Source organism: Pezoporus wallicus, unplaced genomic scaffold (genome assembly GCF_028554395.1).
Source record: "Pezoporus wallicus isolate ANWC-B61680 ecotype Strahan unplaced genomic scaffold, APGP_CSIRO_Pwel_v1 scaffold_3294, whole genome shotgun sequence".
Lineage (NCBI taxonomy): Eukaryota > Metazoa > Chordata > Aves > Psittaciformes > Psittacidae > Pezoporus > Pezoporus wallicus.
This window is the reverse complement of record NW_026635478.1, coordinates 4,398,658-4,415,123: the sequence shown is the minus strand read 5'-3', so window position 1 is coordinate 4,415,123 and position 16,466 is coordinate 4,398,658. Positions and strand designations below refer to the sequence as shown.

Genomic DNA, 16,466 nt, shown 5'->3' with positions numbered 1-16,466 from the left:
TTCATGGCAACTTGCTGATTTATTTACAAATTGCTTGCCTTTTGAATTTCTAAAGCTTTTGCCCCATTATGTCTCACATTCCAAATCCTTTTGCATTATGTAGGAAAAGAGAAAGGACATTAATCTGCATTACCTCCTGTCTGTGCTCCATTGCCTCAAAGCAATAGTCCCTGAGTTAGTATTCAACACTGTATGGTATTTTCTATCTTTAATAGTGTCTAAGGACTGATTCCAGGATAATGATCCCATTGTACTATGCAGCAGAGAAACACATTGCTAATGCAAGACATGCCAAGAAAAGCCTTTCAACAAGGTACAGATAGCAGCAAGTGTGGCAAGATGTGTGTTGTGAGGCAAACATAACAGCACAGTGCAAAATGTCTTGCCAGCAGCTACTTTAAAATGTTTTGCTAATAACAGTGTATTATAAAAGGCAAAGACACGCACTAGGAACCCCCAAATCTGAGTCAGAATATTGAACCTCTGTTCTTACTCAATCTTACTGAATATCTTCTTTTTCTTACACTCCAAGAGATGCTTTGGAACATGTTATTTGCTGGACAAAGCCAGTTTCCTCACATGGGACTGCAGCATGGGGCTGGGTAAACACCCAGTGTGATGTATGGCAGGAGACAGTAAACATACTTATAGGAGGATCTTAGGTGTCTCTCTGAAACCTGAAGGTGACCCAGTAACTGAACAAGTAGGCATGCTTTTTGGAGAGGCATAATCCTTGTTCCACACTCAACCCACTCACTACCTTTATTTGGATTCAGAGCCTGTCATTCAGTCATAATCTTTGATTTTCCTTATTCTCATTGACACAGCTTAAAAACATAAACCTTATGCTTGCCTCTCCCTCATAAGCCAACAAGGTGTTGGCTATGGAGCCTTCCATGAACTGAGTGAAGTGCAAGGCATGCAACCTAGCTGCCAGAACAGGTAATACCCACAACCCAGGCCTCCTGTGTCTTGTCATGTTTTATGCATGGCAAATCCATCTCTTTTTCCACTGTGAATGAATATGGATTTATTTTTTTTACCCATTTGTTTCTAACTTTACAGAATTCACACACTACCACTTACATATCTATGGACAGATTTCACATTTCCTTATGAAAATGTACCTAGTTCTGTAAGGCCATTTTCCTACAACAGCAAAGCAGTAGAAAAGTAATTCTGATGTTTTTTCTTAAACTGGTCACTCCAATTTATGAAATTCATCACAAATTGTGAGTAGTTTCAGATTATCTGCAGCTGTACGCTTTTAGAGTTAACTTTATTTAAAATAAGGTCATCCTTCTAACACACACAGGCACTTGTGACTACACATATCTCATTGGGTTGCTACCAGCTGGAAAATCAGTGTGTGGAGCAGAACTTTGACCTTTCTGCTGTAAAACTGGAGGAAACAATCAACTGAAGGAGATAAAAGAAAAAATGGTCATTAAAAAGGAAGTGGTACATGGCAAGAGGGAATAGAAATCAAATTTGCTTGCGCAAAGATACACTTTGCCAAGTAGCCCATGAAGGACAAAAGACTCTACTTGTTTAGCCACCAGGATAAAGAAACTGTGAATTATAACTTGGAGCACTAAATTAATCAGAATACTGTTATATGTTACTACAGCAGAGGTTGCAGGGCCCATTTGGGTGTGGAATTCTGCTTTATCAAATTGCTGTATGAGCAGACCAGGCTGCTCTTTTACCCTGGCCAGGGGAACAACAGGACATCCAGTGACATTAACACCAAGTAAATACAAAACAAAGGAGCTATTTCTTCGCATAATATGAAAGTCACCACTGTATTGAGGACAAGCACAAGTCATATGTTCCTCTTAAATCGTACTTAATCCCTGCTTTGCGAATTGGAAGGACATTCAAGTGATTCATAAGCCTGTGCTTGTTCTCTGCACAAGAATGATTTTTACCCACCACAAAGTCAGCTGAGCCATGGAAAATTCTGCTGTGGGTCGCATCAGTGAAATAATGCTGCTGTGTTCGAGAAGCTCTGTTTGACCATTGCAGCTGTAGCTTTAACATCTGACATACTGATAATCAAAATCATGGGTTATGGTGTTCACTAGTTCCCCAGGGGGTTCTGGAAGTAATGTATGTCTCTTACCGGCATCATTGCATATCTGGCTGGGAAAATAAGTCAAGGAGGAGTTTTCAGCAAAACATCAGGCACCAGCCAGGAGTAAAGGCAGGAAGTCTCTTCTGATAGTTCATTGATCTGATCCAGCATGGCAAACTTCCTGTTTTCAGAGAAAAAAAAAAAAAAAAGGAAAAATGTGTGCGTTTGCAGAGAATATGTCCAGCCAGAAAATGGGCAGAAATCAGTACGATATAAATCAGTAAAATGTTGCGGCTTTTGAAGGTAGCAATCAAACTGCAAAAGATGGCTTCAGATACCATTTGCATACTGTATGTGAATGTATTTTTCTTGTGTTTCTGGTTTATGCATCCTTATGGTAATCTGTTATTGCATATTATTTGCAGACCCTTTGGTAGTGACTCTTGCATCTATTAGAGCTCGGTTCTGCAGCATGCAGTGGAAAGGAGATTATTCTGATCTATAATTCTGTCCATTGACACTCCTTAAGATACTGTATAAGCTTATAGAGGTGAATTTATGCTTCTGGCTTTTACTGCTCTTTGTGTCTGAGACACTTTGATGCATAAGAATCTTTCAATAAAAGGAAATAAACATGCAGCCCTGACACTTACTAGGGCCATGAGCTCTCAGAGTTTCTTTGTTGGGGGGGCTGATACTTTCATTTCTTCTTTCCTGAAAGGAAAAAAATACCTGAAGAATGTACATTTAACTTGAAAATCACATCTTGATTTTGGTAACAGCTTAACAGGCAGGGTAAAAGAAATTCAAACGCGTTGAGAGATGCAAAGAAAAATGAAAAAGTAATGAAAAAGTGTCAAAAGTGACAAAATCCATCCAGAGCATTCTTTTTTCATCTATGGAATAAATAAATTGGATGGAGGAGGATGAGCCCACAGTGTCACTACTCTTCTCTGTTAGGGACACAGTGTAGTCCTTGAGAACATGAACGAATGGCAATGTGTCTGACAGCATAAAGTGCTAGATGCCAAAACACAGATAAAGTTCTAGATGCCTGATGCTAGTGCTACACCCTGGCTCCCACTTCTGACTCTCAGCAGCAGTACTAGCTGGGTCCAGTCACTCTCCATTCCCTTCCCATCTTTCATCTTGCCTTTTCTGTGTAGACTGCAGTCTTTCTGGAGGAAGAGTTCGCTACATGTCAGTGCCATACCTAATTTAGGTGACCCTGAGCCTGTGCCAGGAGAATACAAAAATCTTCAGCTTGACACTCAGCAGCACAGCTGGAAGGCTGGAGAGGGACTAATAGCGCCGTTTGTTCCTGGCAGAGCATGACCTTTGTCCAACTTTGATCACTTAAGAAAAGAAACCTTTCCTAGATCCTTCTGTACTATTTTCCCTACTGTGGTGTTTTTTTTTGGTACTGGGTAGTTCCCCAGCTGTGACAGAAACTCCCACCGCTCTGTCCCTGCTGAGAGGAAACAATGCTTCCCTGCCAGAAGAGGTGTTCTTAATGCTATTATAAAGTAGAGGTATCTCCTGCGCAATGGGGCATACATTTACTGTGGTTATTTAGCAACTAAAAGCTTCCTAGTCTCAATTGCAGCCCTCCTTTCCTTCAGTACTTACCATAAGTCCTCTCCTGTAATCTCATCCTCCAACTTGCAGCCATCCATAGCCATGTTGGAACACCTTTCTCTTTGTACCAGATGGCAATGCAGTACTGCCTGCTGTCAAGATGAGCCGGTTCATTTTTCCATCATCTGCATCTTACTATGAAGAAAAAGAGATTAAAAAAAGCCACTTGGCAGATGATCTGTGGCAGGTATCTCCTATTATGGGGCTCTTGGCAATCTGAGCACACCGATTCAAATAACTAAGAAATAAGTAAATGATTAAGTGTAGAGACAGCATGCAGCAGGCAATTACTGATGTGGTTGATGACCTAAAGAGAAACTACAGAGTAGCTAAAAACCCAGCCCCTGATTCCTACACAAGTTTTATTTTCCCATTTTCTTGACAGGAGAGGGGGAGAGCATGTGCCCTGAACACTTTTTTGGAATTGAACACTTTCTTTAAGATCTCTAACTAGATTTGTGACATTGTACCTTTCATATCTGTCCTCTTCCCCCACTCTCACTGAATCATGTCCCAGCATTAGCCTGGCTTTTGCTGGATGACTACACCTGATGTCCTATTTCCTCTTTTGGAGTTAAGCCATATTTCCCCTGACCCATTGAATGTCTTCAAAATAACAGACCAAAGCCTTCTTTGCCCTTTAAAACTCTGAATCTTAGAAATGTATACCCTAGGCTCCCTCAATAATAAATAGAGAGATGGGCAATTCTCAGTGTAAAGAGTAATTTCTGAACTGTGTTTATGTTTTGGATTATTGGGAAACACTAAAAAAAAACAACCTTGAATTTAAGTCTGCACTGGAATAAACTGCACTAGTGAACTGCTCGAACTACTCTTACCCTTCTATGTCAGATGTTAAATTTTAGTACTCCCCAGGATACATTGCCTCTTGGCAATTTTAGCTGGGAAATCTCATGCATTTACCTTTCCCATGTTCATTCTGCACCTTCAAACATTCAATTATTCTGATAATACCATGTGGTTGAAACAAAGGGAGATCATGTGCAGCACAGACAGCATAGCCTGTCCAGAAAACATTGCACATACACAGAAGGCAGCAGTGAAAGTATGTCTGGAGGCAATAGATTAAGAGCAGTGCGTTGCTTAGCCCTGTTAACGAAGAGAACCAGGGACTGAGTGTCTCACTGATTCTCTCCCATCTCAGAAAGCAAGAGATGCCAGAGGCCCATGTCCAAGAACTATCAGCAGAGAGTTGCTGTACAGGGCAAGAAGGCAAGATGAGAAGATGTGCATCATCTCATCTCAGCAGAAATTCAGGTGAGCCTTTGTGGCTGATGCAAGAGAAGTAAGTTTGAGTGCAGATGGTGAAACTGAACTGAAGCCCAAGCTCTGAGTTATAAAGAAGTGAGGATGCGGACACATGCTAATAGAGCACTACTAGAGGCTCCACTTCTTGCTCTGCTTCGCCTTTGACCCACATCACTTCAAACAGAGAAGAAAAAGCTCCAGTGTTGCTCATTTTGGGATAATAAAGTCTTTGGAGAGTTGCAGTGGGATAACGGCAGGATGTGTTTTCTCTAAGTAATTTTAACCCAGTCCCTGATCTACACGCTATTAATCAAGACTCCTAGCTCTACATCACAGAGCTGGATGAAGACCAGAAAGAGGCTGTGGCAACAGAAGGAAATCACAATATTCTCCATGAACTAAATAAGTTCTATGGGGAAAACAAAAAAAAACCCAACCCCATATCAAGCCTTTTAAAGCTATATAAGATGTCTATTGGCTTGTCTTCTGAAATTGAAAAGTAGAGAAGGACCTCGGTACTATCAGACACGATTGTCTTCAACGATCAGAACTTTTCATTCAGAGATGCCACTTATTTGGTTTTTGGGGGGTTATTTTTCAAGGTTTCAATTCTGTAGTTACTGAGACAGTCTAATGCCATGCTAACTAGGAACTGCAAATTGACTATGCAAAGAGACTAGCTAGATATCATTGTTCTCAGGGCTTATATAGAATCATAGGTAGATGTTAGTTTTATGCCTGTGTGCTCAAGCAGGAAGCTAGTCAAGCGACATTTTCATGGGATCACAAAATGAAAGTCATACCAGGTCAACCTACTTAAGAGAGGATTACAAAGTGCATGAAATAATGTTTATCCAGTTATAGCCAAAATAACACACTTTAATTACACAAGGCAACTCTCAACACCCCTGTGGGATGACACACGAATAGTGAAAATGGCAACTGCAGAAAATTCATACTGTTGTACTGGAAGAGAAAAGTGTTTTCAGGTGGAAAAGCCATTGCAAGTTACTAATGGCAAAGGTAACTTGCCATTCAGCAGTGTTACTTCTTTTCATACTCTTCCTGCTGTTGCATTAAGGTGTCAGGCTAACTTAAGTACTCAGTGTAACTTCCCTCTGGTGCATGAAAGAGAAAAAAATTAACTAAGACCCTAGCCAGCAGAGATACATTCACCCATGTGATTTAATAGACTCCAAAGAGGTGGAAATAAATGGGGTACTACATATATCCAGGTATCATAGGTGCACTGTAATACTGAATCTCATGTGTCCTATAGTAGCCCTGCAGGAAATATACCTATATATTTGCAGTGGGCCTGCCACCATCTCTAGCCATAATTTAAACAAAACAACAAACATTGCTTTAGCCTTTTGCTCTTTGGATAATATTACCAGCTCTCCCAGGCTTCACTGTAAGGAGCTTAACTCTGCAGCATTATTGTGACTAATCTCATCAGAGACTACTGTGGCTGCCAGGCTCCCATAAGGCAGCCTAGGGGAGGATCCTAGGGAACAAGTAAAAGGCAGATGGGGAAGCTCTGCTTAAAGAATATGAAACAAACATTTAAGAGCTCAACTGAAATCCCAGATAATAAAAACAAATCTGATCCCCAGGCCTCTTTGGACCCCAAAATTTCAAAATCCCATTTCATAGACTAAGGGAAAGTAATTGTGTGTCAGAAGAATTGTGTGTCAGTGTGGACATGAATGTATATGGAATATGTACTACTGGGCTTCCCATTAGTTTAAGATTCATTTTACACTTAAGAAGTGCTACTATAGTAATGGGGAATCCACCAAATAATGTGACTCCTTCATCTTGAAAATGGCTGCAGCCTGGACCTCAAGGTAGCAGAAAGCTTTTTTTATGAAGAGATTCATTAAAACAAGCTTTTCTTTTATTTTTTCTTCTCTGGGAAAAAGGAAAAAAACAAACAATCCTTCCCTGTCTGGAAGCAATGGGATCATAAGAGGGGAACTTCACCTCAGGTTGTGATGGAGACCCAAAAACCTGCTACATTCCAGATTTTCTTAGGGCTTTCATAAAAGAGCCAGAAAGACACTTCTACCATAGCAAGGGACAAAGAGATAGATCCAGCCCACTGGAATAGATAAGTAGATACCCCAGCAGGGTTATGAACCTTAAAGAGCAAAAGGTGCATTGGTGGGAATCTGCTATAAATTTTCTCAGTCTACAATCTTCCAGAGTCATCTAAAATGTGCTGTCTCCAGTGAATTTAATCCCTGTGGTAGGAATTCACCGCTAAGTCATCATTGTTTAGGTAGAAAAGTTTTTAAAAAAGACAATCTTACAGAAAATGTGTTTTTCTGGAGGTATGTAGGCACTGAAAAATTAAGATCACTAAGACCGGAAAAAGTCGTGACAAAATCTACTCATGATCCCAATATAGAGATAGGTCTAATCTTTTTTGGAACTGTTGCAAGACACATTAGAAGAATGGGGTAGCTGTCTGGGAACACATAACAGTGCAGGACAGAGTAAACATCCATCCATATCTATCCATCCATCCATCCATTTATTGATCTCATACACTTCCTGACAAGAAGATATGCTTCTCTCTTTCTTTCTTTCTCCTCTCACACATCAATCCAGGCAGTTACTGGACGTCATAATTATAGTAAGCTCTTAAATCCCAATAAATACTACCAAGCTGGCTACTCAGGGGCTTCCATGCCAACAACTTTTTAACAGAGTAATGATGATTAGACTATATTGCATCTGACTGCTTTTAAAGGTCTACCCTTTGATTAGACTTAGAGGGAGCGAGGGAAGAAATACTGGCAAAAATGAGAAGATATTTCAGCTTGGAAAGGGATTTAGAGGCTGTGCTTCCAAATTCTCACAAAAGGCGCCATTAGTTTTGCTGCTTTAAGATCTTTCCATTCTGTAGCAGGAGCAGCAGAGTAGGACCAGGATAAAAGCGAAGAGAAACACACAGAATCAGTGAATGTTTGGCTATCCAAATGGCTGAAAGGTGAGGAAAGGATCCTGGCACATCATGAATCAAGGAAAAAAATCTAGGAAGAGTTGGTACAACAGCAAGTGACAGCAGCATGCTTTGAGTGGAGGAGGGCTAAAGGGGATCAGTAACATTGCAAGGGCTAAAAAATCTTTAGATAGCTGTGAGTGAATAGAGTGGAGGTAAAAGGAAGCTTCATCAGATCCTTCTCCTCAATCTAATAAGAGTCTTAAAGAATCTGGATATCGATATGTGCGTCAGTACCAAGTGATCCACTACCTTTTGGTTGCTGTTAGTGCGATGAAGCTCTGTATACAGCAAATGGTGTCTAAGGCCCAGCAGTCTGTGGCAAGAGTAGTGAAAGTATGACAAAGCCATGGTAGCCTGTGTGTTCTCCATATCACAGGACTGGAGTGATTCACCAATAACTTTCCTCTTCATTTTCCATTCAAGTTTGTCCAGATATCCACAAAGGGATGCCACACTTCTGTCCATAATCAAGGTTCATTGAATGCCCAGGTGGTTTTGTACCAAGATGCAGCTTCTGGTTTTGAGCAGAATTGCTTCCAAAGGGCAAAGATGAAAAATACCAGCTGTGTAACATGCTAATATCCCCAATTCAAGTACTGCAGGAGCTGTTGCAAAGAGTGAATATCTTTGTTCACAGATACCCACAGACCGACACATATATTCGTCAGACACTCACCTAAGAATTTCAGCAGATGGTTTTGTAAATGTTGAAGTCAATCCCAAGAAAAAGAGGCTAAATTCACTAAATAAGGTCAAGATTTTTCCCAGTTTATCTCCAGCAGTTAGCACTACCGTAGGTCTTAATAGAAAGTTAGGCTCTGGTTGTGCATGACACTGGGGAGGGCACAAAGAGACTTCATGTTGAGAGCTGTGTTGACTGTAGTAGGGTGTGCAGGACTTAGCCTGTAAAAGCAATGTATAAGGCAGGTCTTTATGAACTAATAGGGTAGGTGTACAAAATGGTACATTTAAAAATGGTATGGCAGTCAAAAATAAAGATCAGTTTTATTCAGTTCCTATCTATTAGATGGCAATATCAGGTAACTGCAAATGCGTATGACTGGGACAAAAGAGGACAAAAATATGTCAGCTGAAGATGAAATCAGTACAAATGGTCAGCCTGACTTTCTTCAGCAAATTGCATTTCACAGGTTTGAGCACTGAAGAAGAAGAAGAAAGGGAAATTTTGATATTGAGGTTATTTTATATTCCTTATAACATTCATGGCTGATCTACAGAAAAAAAAATGGTTATGTTTCTACTGCTTTGGAGTGCAATATACCTTTCAGCCCATGTTTATTTGTTTATGTGCCTTCTCCCACTTACACTGAGTGTATTTAGAAATAGCTGCCTTTATAAATTTCAGCATCTCCCACTGTGAAAAACAGAGCCACTTCTATAGCAGAACATGGCAGCCGTTTAACAGCACACAACACTCTTGTCCATCACTTTAGGCTACAAAGGATTGCAGATTACCATATCTAATTGCCATTGCAAGATGAAAGCTTAGATACTTAGGCTATAATTAACCACATTGAATTTGAGAGGTAAGCTAAGGTTAATGGTCCTACAACACTTGAGAAAAGTGTAACTGATATCCTAGAGAGCATAAGTGATTAGGATATCAGTTTGTGTCACTAGAAAGATAATGCTGTCAACACCACAGTGTCCACTAACAGTGTGCACAGTGCACCACTTCAGTACAAACCTAATGAAATGGATGTGCTTAATACCACATTTTCCAGCACCTTACAAGCGTGGACATAGACTGACTCCATTATCTTTTGTGGTTTTACAATGAGATTAGCCAACTGCTCAAATAAGGATTCATAAATCTCATAATAACTTTCAAGGACAGGTAATGCTGCTGTCCCCATTTCATTGGATATGGCATTAAGCAAAGAAGCTGTGTGAGCTGAGCCTGAAACACAGCTACTTCAGCAGATATTGCCTAAACCACAAGTGATTAGCATGACACTGTATCCAAGATGGTAAAGCCTGAACCACAGAGGATATGGCAAACTGAGATCCCTTTGTTAATGTAGACTTGCACTTGTAGACTTGTCCTAGCACCACAAAGAAGATAACTTGTCAGAGGAAGGAAGTTAAAAGACAGATCAGATGAACCCCAGGATGGGATTCCAGCATGAAAGAATCCACCCCTGGAAATACGAGAGAAAGAACAATCAAAAAAATTTTTGTATGATCAGATTCTAGGAGTTACCTCCTAGAACACTTCAGCATTTAAGGAAGAACTGTTCAACGGAAATCCTTCTCTTCCAAAAAAAAAAAAAAATAAATAAAATACCCAAACCAAACAAAACAACGTTTAAGGAACTGTGAAAGTCTCTCCCATTTCTTCACTGGTTCATTTCAACTCACTACCTCAGCTACCCCATCACAGAAATTGATTATTCCAAAGTGACCAATGATCTTTGGAATGGAATGTTTATTCTTAATAAAGACATGTGGCTAAATTTCCTTCTCAACTATTAGTCATATTTCTTCTTGAGCTTTTCACTGTAGAACAGAAATAGATCTTATCTGACTCCAAATAGATTGTTAGCCATGGGCAGATTAGATAGAGAACAGATGCTGGTTTGGGAAAGATGTAGTTCTACTTGTGTTTTTACTCAGAACTGGTGGTTTTGCCCAAATTAAGAAACAGTGTTGACTACAGGCAATCAGTGTAAACCTAGCCAGGGCTGAATATGTATCTAAACTGCTGCTGGTGTAATTTTGACAAGGCTACTGGTTCTGCCCCCAGAATAACCTAAAAATATTTTTTCCTGTCAGTGTCTGCGTGGTAATGTCCCAAATCCCAGCAGTAATGAGTGGACAAATTAACTTCTAGAGGAAGATAAAAACTTGTGATCTTTTCTCATGACATGAATCATCATCGTGCATTAGCCAGACCCTAACACTGGGGTCTGCTTCTAGCTCAACCCTGGAAGAAACCCTGTTTGACTCCATTTCCACACTACCAAGGAAACAGTTCCTGTGGGAAAAGCACCAACATACAAATAAGTAGGCACGCATACAGAAAGGTATAATTTTCCACACACAGAAGCATCTTCTTCCTGTTTAGGGCTTTGCTCATTCATGCACACAAGATCACTATCTGCTAACTTAAAGGAGCCATTTATCAAATGCACAAAAGATATGTTCCTGCTAAGAACAGTCCTCCCTCGACATATTTCATCTTACTGCCCTTAGATTTTAAGAAGCTAGAAGTATGTGTCTCGTACCAGATGAATCCTGGATTCTTCCAGCAGGAGTCCAAACATCATGCAGGTTGTACTACATGTTTTGCCTTGTTTACCTGGTATCACACACAAACCTGAATACCTGTCTATAAGAAAGGTGGATGTGAGAAAGCGTTATTCTTCTGGTTTTTAATAATAGAAATTTAGCTTTGTGGACAAATGGAGACAGCTGGATCACAGCTAGCATCTATAGATATTGTTAGAGATTCTTCTGAAGTCATCAGTGTTATGCAGAGTAGTACATAAAGTGGAGAATGCATACAAAAACTCTCATTCAGACCTCTGGCAGAGTGAGCTGCAGTTGGTTAAGATTTTAGCCCGCACATATCTGTCTTTTTCTTTTCTCTGCTGGGCTAAAGCAGTAGTCATTAAAATGGAAAAAAAAAAGAAAAGATTTTCAAGGACATGGTATTGCTTGGGTTATCCAGTCAGTAGCAGGAACTTGTTAACAGCAGAGGAAACAATGTACACTGAACATTAGTAGCGCCCACAAATTCCAGAATATCAGGTATTCCTGAATATTTGTAGCGCCCACAAATTCCAGAATATCAGGTATTCCTGAATATTTGTGGGTGTGCTGGGCTAGAACATCTTCTGTTTAATATGTTTTCCATTGTTTTTCCAACACCACTCGAAATTTCACTGAGGCAGCTTTTGATTTTTGTACAGTTCATTGCTACAAATATCTTTAATAACAGGCAGTTAGGCAGCATAAGACTACATATGGACACAACTAATCATTGAAATGAACAGAACTCCCTTGTTTTCCATCAGTGGTGCAGCCATACCAAATGGCTTGGCCCAACGTGTCTGAACAGATCAGCACAAGGTATGTATTGTCAATGTTGACAATATTACTGTTCATCTTTCCTTCATCAGTCAGCCATCCATTAGAAAGTGTACAGTTGAACTTGCCATCCCCTCTGGACCAACTGCAATTCTGAACTTGCAGACCTATAACTAGGGCTTGTTTTTAATGAAAACAACAATAATGTATAAAGCAAACGCCACTATGCAGAGGGAAGCTTCATCCAGCCTGAAACATTTTGTCTAACCTGGTGTGATATGAGACACCTCATGGCACTTTAATTGCTGACTGGAGCCAGCTTCAGTTTATAAAGGCTTATCGAGATCACACCTCAGGGTAGGGTGGTTTCAGGACAGATAACAGGTCACTTAAAGATTTAAGACAGGCAAAAATAGCTTTATGAAATGAAAGTGGAAGTCTGTCATACAACAAAGCCAGTAGCAGTTCAAGCTTAGCTTCTTTTTTGATGTATATCTAGTCAAATGCACTGAATCTGCTAGGGGCCAAAAACTGAAAACTGGACTATGCCTTTCTGCACCCCCATTTGCCCAAACTCCCACCACCTCACATATAAACAAAACCAGTCTAAAATCTCAGCAGTGGAGCCTCACTAGCATATGGTTGCCTTGCTCAGTAGCTGGCCTTTAATTTAAAACAAACAAAACTTCTAGCAAGCTGCTACAATGCATACCATGCATTGTTATCACTGCAAGTTGATATAACAAGCCTGGAAGTCGAAGGCTTTTTTGGATGGTCACCGTTTCTGGTATTTAATGATGCCAAAATTCTCTTAGCCCTTGATCAGACAAGATCAAGCTTATGAAGTGTTGGAAGCTCCTCCAGCATTCATTCAGTGGCAATTTACTGTAACTCCAGTAATGAGTTCCTCCCATGAGGCGCTTGCATATCTGAAGTACTATTTCCTGAGGCTGTCATGTCATTAATTTCCAGTGTTTATAGGCTAGTGGAGCTCTTGAATTTGCTGGGTGTAAAGGCTTTGAGATTATAACACATCTACTGCAGTTCATAACATGTACATCAGGTCTTCAACATAACTTGCAATTCCTCTCCAGAGGGCATTTGCATGGAGCTCAAGGAACAGAGGGAGAACAGGAAGGGGAAAAGGAAGAAAGCAAAGGAGAGGGGGAGAGGACACTGTTGCAGTGAACCTTTAGCGTAGAAAACAAGGGCATTTATTAGAATTTTCAGCATCATCCATTTTCCTTTTGCAGAGATGTAATTTTTATGATCAACATGAACATTTGATACAGGATATGTTAGGTGGTGAGGCACTGGAACAGGTTGCTCAAAGAAGTGGCAAATGCTCCATGCCTGGCAGTGTTCAAGGCCAGGATGGACAGAGCCTTGGACAACATGGTCTAGTCTGAGGTGTCCCTGCCCATGACAGGCGGGTTGGAACTGGATGATCTTAAGGTCCTATCCAACCCAAATCATTCTGTGATTCTATGATTATGAAAAGGTATAAAGCTCTTAACACTGGCCTTTTAGTAAGATTTTGAACCTTCTGTAAAGGACTTAGGACAAACTTGTGCCGAATCCAATTCATGCTAAAGCAAATGGGGTCCTGCTGACCTGAATTGGAATGGACTTTACCTTATAATATTGTGGTTGCAAATCACACCATCCAGGTAATAACATCCGAGGAGACTGAAGAAGTCCTGAGGAAACAAGAAAAGAATAAGAGGCCTGAGTTTGCTGTTCCCCAGAACAGAAAACTATATTTGCATTTAAAAGATTATTTTAAAATAACTGTTTTAAAACAAAAACAATACACACCCATACTGATGTCCAAAACATCTCTCTTCAGCTGGATAATGAATAATTACTTGTATTCCAGGTGAGCAGAAATTCCAACAACCCGAAGATTGTCTTCTCTGAAGTACAGCAGATCTGAAAATTTCTCAGGTCTGTGCATTCAGAAATGTTAATTATCAGCTTCAATACCAGTCGAAGTTTTTCAATCAACTGAGTAAAGAAAGAATATAAATATCATCTTTTCTGTGTGTAACTACAAAGCGATTTTAAGACATCAGCAATCTGCCTGTGAAACTACTGATTCTGACCAGAGGAGAGAAGATATTAAAGACAAGGTGGAAGATTAAACACATATCTACAATTTTCAGCCTCAAAAAAGTATCAGCATTTAAGTGTGCGTGTTTGATGGATAGATGGTAATAACAATCACACGATAGAATTTGGATCACAGCAGGAATTTATCATTGGAATACCCCTCAAGAAGTCTAAGAAGTCCCCAGGGAACATGTGACAGTGTAAAGGTTATTTGATAGGGTTTTTTTATTGTTTTTTTCCTGTATTCTTCTTTTTATGAACTACGTGTTTAAGTTTTGAAGGTGATAAATTTTTATTTAGAATTCTCTTTGAAACTTTTTTTTTTTTTTTTGCCACATAACCAAGAGATTTATATCTATATCTCATCTCACGCAGTTTTGACTTCTAGAATATTTGTGCATTTCCAGATCACTCATCTGTTGATTTCTAATATTGCTATGAGGTGGCAAATTTGTAATATATTGTTTTGTGGTACCAACTAGGCAGTCTGAATGATCTAGTAGTCCCTGCCCGAGCAGTCTAGAATCCAAACACATAGAGAGAATGTTTTATGGGAAAATAAGATGTGTATCAACCATGGACATCATATGATACATATCTGAATATTAGACACATCAGTCTGTATCAACATACAACATCTGTATGTGGGAATTAACCTCCATTTTCTTACACGTGATCACATAAGAAAACAAAAAAACAGCAAAAAACAGGACCCTGCAGCTGTTTTAAAATAACTTTCAAAGTTAAATAAATGAATAAACAAGTTGTCAGAGTGCTGTCTTAACTGGAAAGACACAGAAGGTTTGTTGAACACAATTTAAAAACAAAATATGACATTCCTGAAATCTGCAGCTATCTTTTTTGCCTCTGAACTTCTCTAAGTTTCAGGAGCGTCTGTTTTCCATGGAGGTTGGACAACCCACAACTTTTATTTGTACCCTTCCATATCTGACACAGGCACAGTGCCAGACAAATGAAAATAATTAGCCTCCTTTCTAGTCATGCTCACTTGGAGGCTGAGCTCAACCACCCACCTACTCACAAGTCCTTCTCAGCATATGATTTTTCACCTTTTTTCTCATCCTCCTTGCATCCTTTCATTTCCAACATTTCATTAAACTCTGTCTATATGTCTGCTGCCTTTCCTTTGCCCAAGAAAGCTCAGCACTGCAAGCCCTGATAAATGGATTTAACCTTCAACATGACTATTAAGTCTCATTTGATTCAGGCACACAGCTAAACTTTGGGAGATAAGGGGCTAATTAATTTAATTGTCAAGCAAAAAGAGTGAACTTCTACTCAGGTTTGCCTGAAATCATCTGATTATTTATTTATTAATTTGCCATTCTGTTTTTAAACCAGAAGGTAATGGAAATGGAAACAATAGTCCCCCTTTTTCTCCTTCCTCCCATGAAATGATTTCTTCAGGACAGCTTTTAATCCACTCTTTTACTGCATGTGGGAACAAACAAAAAAACAAACAAACCACTTTCCACTTTCAGATAGAATTTCAAAGACTCTACTTACACTTTAATCAAGAGGTGATGGAATTAAATGACAATTAATATGTGTGACTCTAGCATGAAAACTTTGTATTGAGCAGAATAGCATTAGCAAATTGTTCTGTAAAAAACTATTCTGAAATTGGAGGGATTTAGTTAATCAGATTGTAGACATGTTCAATAGCTACTGACTCAGGATTCTGATAACCAAAATGCTTTAGAACATGCCTGATTTTAAGTAGCAGGCAATTCAGTTTATTTATGCAATATCTGCTCAAGTGGTTAAGGTTAAAAACTTGCATAATAAACATTTGACTGAATCTGGGCCTCAGATCTAAATCTGGGTCTCAGAAGAAATTTTTCCCCTTTTTACCTGAGGCACTTGTATAGGCTTTTTGCAAAATTTGTGTGTTGGAATAAATGTTGCTTATGCTTTTCAATCTGTGAAATGCTCTGGGTTAGCCAACAGTTATCCAAAAGTAAGTAGAAGCAAAAATGTTATTCTTTCTTCAGAATACATTTTTACCAGCTTTACTTTATGCCCATCCTCATTATACTGAAGATGATCTTTAATGTAAAAATATCCTTTTGCCACAAAATTCAGAGTGGAAATGGTCCAGTACTCATTCACTATTTCTGTTCTGGAGCAGTGAATACTTGATAACATACTTGCTATTATTTTTTATCAGTCTGGCATCTAAAACCACAGCTTCTGCAGCATCTGTTGGAAAAATAAAACCCATAGCAGAAGGAAAACAACAAAGTCAGTCATTCTAGCACTGTACTGGTCTTCTGTGGAATC

The 16,466-nt window shown here is 39.4% G+C and overlaps 1 long non-coding RNA gene across 1 annotated transcript; it reads right to left on the bottom strand.

Annotated features, from left to right (window-relative positions):
- Nucleotides 1–1,264: 1,264 nt before the first annotated feature.
- Nucleotides 1,265–11,462, bottom strand: LOC130608282 (uncharacterized). Its single transcript, XR_008974500.1, has 5 exons — nt 11,246–11,462; nt 3,707–3,850; nt 2,731–2,791; nt 1,936–2,051; nt 1,265–1,419 (listed from the first exon to the last, which is right to left on the bottom strand). It is a non-coding gene; the product is annotated as an uncharacterized LOC130608282 (long non-coding RNA).
- Between the last annotated feature and the right edge of the window lie 5,004 nt (nt 11,463–16,466).